The sequence below is a fragment of the Chrysochloris asiatica genome, unplaced genomic scaffold (genome assembly GCF_000296735.1).
Source record: "Chrysochloris asiatica unplaced genomic scaffold, ChrAsi1.0 scaffold00279, whole genome shotgun sequence".
Taxonomy (NCBI): Eukaryota; Metazoa; Chordata; class Mammalia; order Afrosoricida; family Chrysochloridae; genus Chrysochloris; species Chrysochloris asiatica.
In genome coordinates this window covers 3,319,434-3,326,643 of record NW_006408797.1, presented here as the reverse complement: position 1 = coordinate 3,326,643, position 7,210 = coordinate 3,319,434, and positions in this window count along the sequence as shown.

Sequence of the window (7,210 nt, the reverse complement as noted above, 5' to 3'; positions counted from 1 at the left end):
TGAGTTTAAATGGCTCTGCAGTCTGGTGCATTAACCCACAGTGCCACTGAAAACAGTCTGTTTTATCTTGAAATCTACTTGAATGCATTGCCATTTGGAAGTTCTGTAACTTCACTATTTCCTTTTTGTGCTTTGTAGTTGTCTTCATTATAAATTGATATCTATGGATTCTTATGTTTAGTCTTGTTGTTTGTTTTACTTTGTCTATTCCTCTGTCCTGTTTGAGTTCCAAGTGGTATTGCCATGTTTGTTAATCTCACATTGTTGTCTGCTCTTGTTAGTTCTATGTCCCCCAAACCTCATTTTAGTATTTTTTTAAAGTAGATCTGTTTACTACAAATTCATTTAATTTCTGTTTACGTGGAAATGTTTTAATTTTGTTGTGTTTGAGGGACAATTTGTTGGGTATATGATTCTTGATTGGAAATTTTTTCTTTAAAGAATTTGTATATGTCTTCCCATTGTCCACTTGCCTGCATGGTTTCTGCTGAAAAAGCAGAGCTTAATTCTGTTTCTCCTTTGCAGGTAACTTTATTTCTCTGAACTGCTTTAGGATTATAGTCTTGTCTTTTATTCTGGAGAATTTGGCTAAGCTATATTTTATAATTTTCCTTTGGGGGGCTATCCTGTTTTGGGTTTGTTCAGTTTCTTGAACGCTTATCGTCAAACCTTTCATGAGGTTAGGAAAGTGAGAGTGGATTCCATACCTAGAGAGTATATGGTGCCTAAAAGCACAAACCCATATGATTCCAGAGCAGGATTTCTTTCAACATCAACTTCCCTGACCCCATGTTCTATAATTATAACCTTATAACCCTTTTAACTAAGGAGCTCCGGTAGCTTAGTGGTTACGAATCGGGCTGCGAACCGGAAGGTCAGCAGTTCGAAACTACCAGCTGCTCCGCGGGAGAAAGATGAGGCGATCTGCTCCCGTAAAGATTTACAGCCTCGGAAACCCTATTCAGGGTCGCTATGGGTCGAAACCGACTCGACGGCACTTAACAACAACAACAACAACCCTTTTAACTTGGGAAGCAATGAAATAAGCAAAATAAACGTATTTGTGTGTACCTTAACAAAGAAGAAAACCATATTTTGCAACTGCTGATGTTTCTAACTACACCCATGAAAGAGGGGGCAAATATTTGAAAATTGACAAATAGGAACTAATATGTTCTAGTCATCACTTACTGCTGTAGAGAGAGTGAGTGAGTTATTCTTTAATGTCTTTTTATCCTTTTTTCCTCAAAACTATGCTTCAGTTTCAATTGAGCAGATACCACCTGGAATTAAGGTTGTAGTTAGGCATGGCTATGTACAGCTCTGGGTAGTGACCCATAAGCATAAGCATGGATGATGTCCAGTTTGGTCTTCAAAGGTCAAGAGGTTATACTCTTCACCAATCCCTTTTATGCTAGCTGACAATTGTAGTGATGTCTGGAGCTTCAGCAGAAACTTTGGAACAAGAGTCAAACACCAGAAAATGAAAATGGCAAAACAACAATAGTCTCAATTCCTGAGATCATGGAGTAACATACCAGTTCTGGAATGATCACTTTCAGAATTTTCACTAGAGAGAAATGTATGGTTGTTCAAATCATAATCATTCTAGGCTTTCAAATTTGTTGTTAGGTATCATGAAGTCAGTTCTGACTCATACTATGTGTCCTTATGTATAACAGAACAAAACATTGCCCAGGCCTATGCCATCCTCACAATTATTGTTATATTTAAGCCCATTGTTGCAGCCACTGTATAAATAGATTTCATTGAGAGTCTTCCTCTGTTTCTATGACCCACTCGTTTTCTAAGCATATCCTTTTTCAAAGACTGGTTCCTCCTGATAACATATCCAAAGTAAACGAGACAAAGTCTCAACAGTCTGTCTTCCGAGGAACATCAGAGCTGTCCTTCTAAATGAACTGGATAGGCACACACCAGAAAGAAATATGAGGACAATAAAAATATTGTTGTTGGTGTTAAATGCCATCGAGTCAGTTCCGACCCATAGCGACCCTGTATAGGGTTTCTGAGGAGCAGTTGGTAAGCTTGAACCGCCGACCTTGCAGTTTAAATGGCTTTGTAGTCTGGTGCATTAACCTACAGTGCCACCCCAGGGCAGCTATGATTTCCACACAAAAGAAATAGTCACTCTGATTAAATCTGGCACTCATTTAAGAAAATGTGTTGAAAGCACAGAATATCAGAAAGATGCTTTCCTGTGCTTTATTGACTACACAAAGGCTTTCAATTGTGTGGATCATGACAAGCTATGGATAACATTGCAAAATTTGAGTATTCCAGAACACTTAATTGTGCTCATGAGGAATCTGTACCTGGACCAAGAAGCAGTTGTGTGAACAGCACATGGGAACACTGAATGTTTTCAAATTTAAAAAGGTGTGTGACAAGGTTATATTCTTTCACTATACTTATTCAACCTGTGTGCTGAGCAAATAATCCAAGAAGCTGGGTTATATGAAGAAAAATGTGGCATCTGGATTGGAGGAAGACTTACTCACAACCTGCGATATGCAGATGATACAACATTGCTTACTGAAAGTGAAGAGGACTTAAATATTTACTGATGAAAATCAAAGAGCACAGCCTTCAGTATGGATTACATCTCAATGTAAAGAAAACAAAAATCCTTACCACTGAACCAATAAACAACATTCTTATCAACAGAGAAAAGATTGAAGTTGTCAAGGACTTCATTCTTCTTGGGTCAGCAAAGATGTCAGTCTGAGAACTAAGGTGCTCTTGTCCCAAACCATGGCAACCTTATGCACAGCAGAATTTCTAATTTGGAGTGGCCAATATGACTGAACATGTATGAGTGGATTAGGAGACAAGCAAACATTTCAGTTGCAGAAGACTGCCTGTGATTCACAGAGACAAAGGAGCATTCCTCGCTCCCCCTCTTGTTCTCTCTTGTTCCTTGCACACCCCTTGTGATCAGAGGCCAGACCTCTATGAGGGTAAACCCTCAGGAAAGATCTCACATTATAAGCAGACATAAATACCTGGCCCCATGGCTGAGTCTATATTTGAAAGGGTAGGAGACAACAGCAATAGCCATGCTCCAGCAGGCTCTTTTCCAAATCTGCAAAGAAGGCACTGACTAGCCCTGGGCTAGCACTCACTAGGAGAAGTGGATGGATGGACATGTGGGATAGAGAAAAATGGAAATAAAAAAGCTAATTACAAGTCTGAAAGACACAGCAAGCCCATCTAGAAATTTCTCAGGTGGCTGTGAAGGCAAGAGGTCATCAGGTAGCACAGAAGCATTCTGCTTATTTTTCAACTATAGTTTGCTATAATTTTAATGTTTGTTTTCCTTCTCTCTTGTGGGAGTGTGTTCCATTCTTGCCTCATCTGACAGGAAACAGCAACTGCGCCATTCAGCCCAAACACAGTTGTACCCTGTTCAACCCCACCAACTGTTCCAGTATCAATATCAACTGCTATACATTGGATCAACAAAAACAATGACAACAACCAATGCTAGCTAAATTCACCCTGAACAAAACTACACAAACAGAAAACGGTGCACAAGCTTATCTCTTAATCACACCCTCCAGAAGGCAGTTGGTGAGGGCCTAACAATACACCAAAATACATTCAACAAATTAATATAAATACAACACCCCAACAATGCCTAGAAAGTAACAGATAATTTCTGTTCACATGAAAAGATAAGACAAAGTAGCTCAAACAAATGAACAACAGGCAAACCTAGAAAATGTTTTTGAGGATAAAGAAATATTGGAACTTCCTGAAAAGAAGTTCAGAAGAATTTTATTTAGTTACCTCCATATTGTTGATATGGCACTGTGGGTTGATGCGTCAGACTGCAAAGTCATTTGAATAGCACAGTTGGTGGTTCAAGCTTACCAGTCACTCCTTGGAAACCCTATACAGGGTCACTATTGGTCAGAATCGACTTGGTGGCACTTAAAAACAACAACATATCACTGACATAATTGTTGAGGAAAACAGGAAGAATACAGAAAACTGCTACAAGAAGAACCAAATAAAGTAGATAAAGAATTGGAGGCAATAAAAACTTGCAAACAGAAATCCAGAAGATTAAAACTAAGATATCAGAAATGAACAATACACTGAAAGTACAAAGGAGTAGATTTGAATACATGGAAGCCAGAATTGATGAGCTAGAAGAGAACTATCTTGGTATAGTAAGCTAGAAGAACAATCAGAAAAAAAGAATGAAAAAATCTGAAGAAATTCTAAGGCTAAGATTCCTGTGGGACAACATAAAGAGGAATATTTTAAGGGTGACCAGAATACCAGAAAAGGAAGAGACAAAGAAAACCACAGTCAAAGAACTGCTGGAAGAATGTTTCCCTAACATCATGGAAGATAGTTATATAAACATTCAAGGTGCTGAACAAACCCTAAGCAGGATAGACTCCAAAAGAAAATCACTTAGTCATATCATGATCAAATTTTCCAAAATCAAAGGCAAGGAAAGAATCCTGAAATCAGTTCAGGAAAAACAAATTGTAATCTATAAAGGGTAAACAATAAGATTAAACTCTAATTTCAAAGCAGAAACAATGCAGGCAAGAAGGTAATGAGGAGTGATGGCACAGAAAACCAGGTAAAACAGATTGATAGGACAGTCCTGGAACTCTGAAATTTATATAAAATAAGACGACATTGTTTCAGGTGCTTACCAGCTGAGAGATTTGAGGTAGCAGCAATAAAGAGAATGACTTCTGAATCATGATAGCTGTCAGGCCATAGCCTTTGCAGAAGACAGAGGGCAGGGGCAGCAATGAGTCTACCTCCAGTGCAGAAACCACCCAATGATTTACAGAAATAGAAGTGCAAAGGTCTTTTTGTCTTCTTTTGTTCTTTCCTTAAGGCATTTTGGTTGCTCTTACTTGTCATGCACTCTCTGTCTAGTCTGGGTATCTCTACGCAGGTTGGAACATACCCCCAGAGAAAGTTTAACGTTGTGCCCACAAGGTTTGGGACTTACAGAATGATTAACACTCACCCTTTGAGTTGCTCAGGGGAAGGATTTGTCATGGATCCTTACCCAGGGTGCTAAAATAAATATCTGGAAGTCTCAGCCGGCTTTGTAGACTAATCCTTGGTGGAGTCTTATAACGTTTGACTTTGGGATTTACCCTGAATTTTGGCCTTCCTCCTACTTTGTGAGAGTTTCTATTCATACCTCACCTAACAAGAGACAGCAACTCTAGCCATACAGCTATGCTACATTTGCACCCTGTAAAACCCCAATAAAAAGACAAGAGCCAATACCAGCTACTATATATCAGAACATGTGTACAGCCAACATCTGTTTAAAACATTCTATAGGGAGCCACAAGAACAATGAACACAGAAGCCCATTTCCTGATCACACCCAACAGGAGACAATTTGAAGTGTGATTAAGAATACACCATTATACATTCATCTCAGTAACACAAATACAATAGCACAGCAATGCCTAAAATCAGCAGAAAATTTCTGCTCATGTTCAGAAGCAAGGGTAGCTCAGACAAATGACCAAGAACAAGAGCTAGGGTTGGTATTAGAGGTTGAAGAGACTCTAGAATTGGCTGAAGAGGAATTTAGGAGAATAATATTGAGGTGTATCCAAATGTTCCACAAAAAAGCCAAGGAAAATAAGGAAGTAGCCAGAAAAGTACTACAGGAACAGGCAACCAAAACTGAAATATTCAAATCAATAAAGAACCTGCAAAAGGAGATCCAGACAATTAATACCAAAATATCCAAAATGAGCAGCACACTGAAAGGGCAAAGATTAGAACTGAAGAGATGGAATGGAAAATCAGCAAGCTTGGAGACAAATCTCTCAGTAATGCTAAGATAGGAGAACAAGCAGAAAAAGGAGTTTGAAAATCTGAAGAAAGCCTAAGATTCATTTGGGACAACAAGAAAAATGAAGATGATTAGAATTCCAGAACAGGAAGGGACTAAAAAACTACAGACAAGCCAGTTGAATAACTGCTGGAAGATAACTTACATAATACATTTTATAAAGCAAGGATAACCCTCATACCAAACCAAGTAAGGAAATCACTAAGAAAGAAAATTATAGACCAATATCCCTCATAAACATAGATGTAAAATTCTCAATAAAATCATAACCAACAGAATTCAACAACACATCAAAAAAATAATACATCATGACCAAGCAGGATTCATATCAGGGTTGCAAGGATGGTTCAATATTAGAAAAACAACCTATGTAATTCATCACATAAATTTTAAAAGAAAAGAAAAACTACATGATTATATCGATTGATGCAAAAAAGGCATGTGACAAAACCCAGCAACTATTCCTGATAGAAACACTAAACAAAGCAGGAATTGAAGGTAAATTCCTCAACATAATTAAGATCATATATACAAAACCAAGAGCCAACATCATCCTCAATGTGGAGAAACTGAAAAGCATTCCCCTTGTGAATAGGACCCAGATAAGGATGCCCATTATCGGGACTCCTATTCAACACTGTGTTGGAAGTTTTAGCCAAAGCTATAAGGCAAGAAAGGGATATTAAAGGTATCCAGATTGGCAAAAAAAGTAAAACTCTCTCTATTTGCACATGACATGATCTTTTATATAGAAAATCCCAAAGACTCAGCAAAAAAACTACTGGAATTCATTGGAAAATTCAACAAAGTGGCAAGGTACAAGATCAATATACAAAAATCAGTTGGATTCTTACATACTAATAAATAAAGCTCTTATAAACTAATTAAATACTTACATACTAATATACTAACAATATACTAGTATACTCTTGTATATGAATAAATAAAGAGGAAAAAAAAAGAAAATAATACCATTTACAATCACAACCTGAATAATGAAGTATTTAGGAATAAATCTAACCAGAGAAACAAAAGAACTATACAAAGACAACTATAAAACACTACTACAAGATAGCTCAAAAGAGGGAACAAATATTTACAGCAAGGATCATTCCCACCCCCTCCATACACAGAGTAGACAGGGATGGGTAACTTGGACATTGGCTACCCAAAGTGGGGGAGCTAAAAAAGCAAGAAGTGACTGGCTTACAAGCTTTCAAGAGGGAACCTAGATCCAGAGGGCATGAGGAAGGTAGAATCTCTACTGAGTAGTATCCAACCTGTCTAGGCAGGGCTGATGAAAGGAAATGTGGGTAAGTCTCTTGTGATACA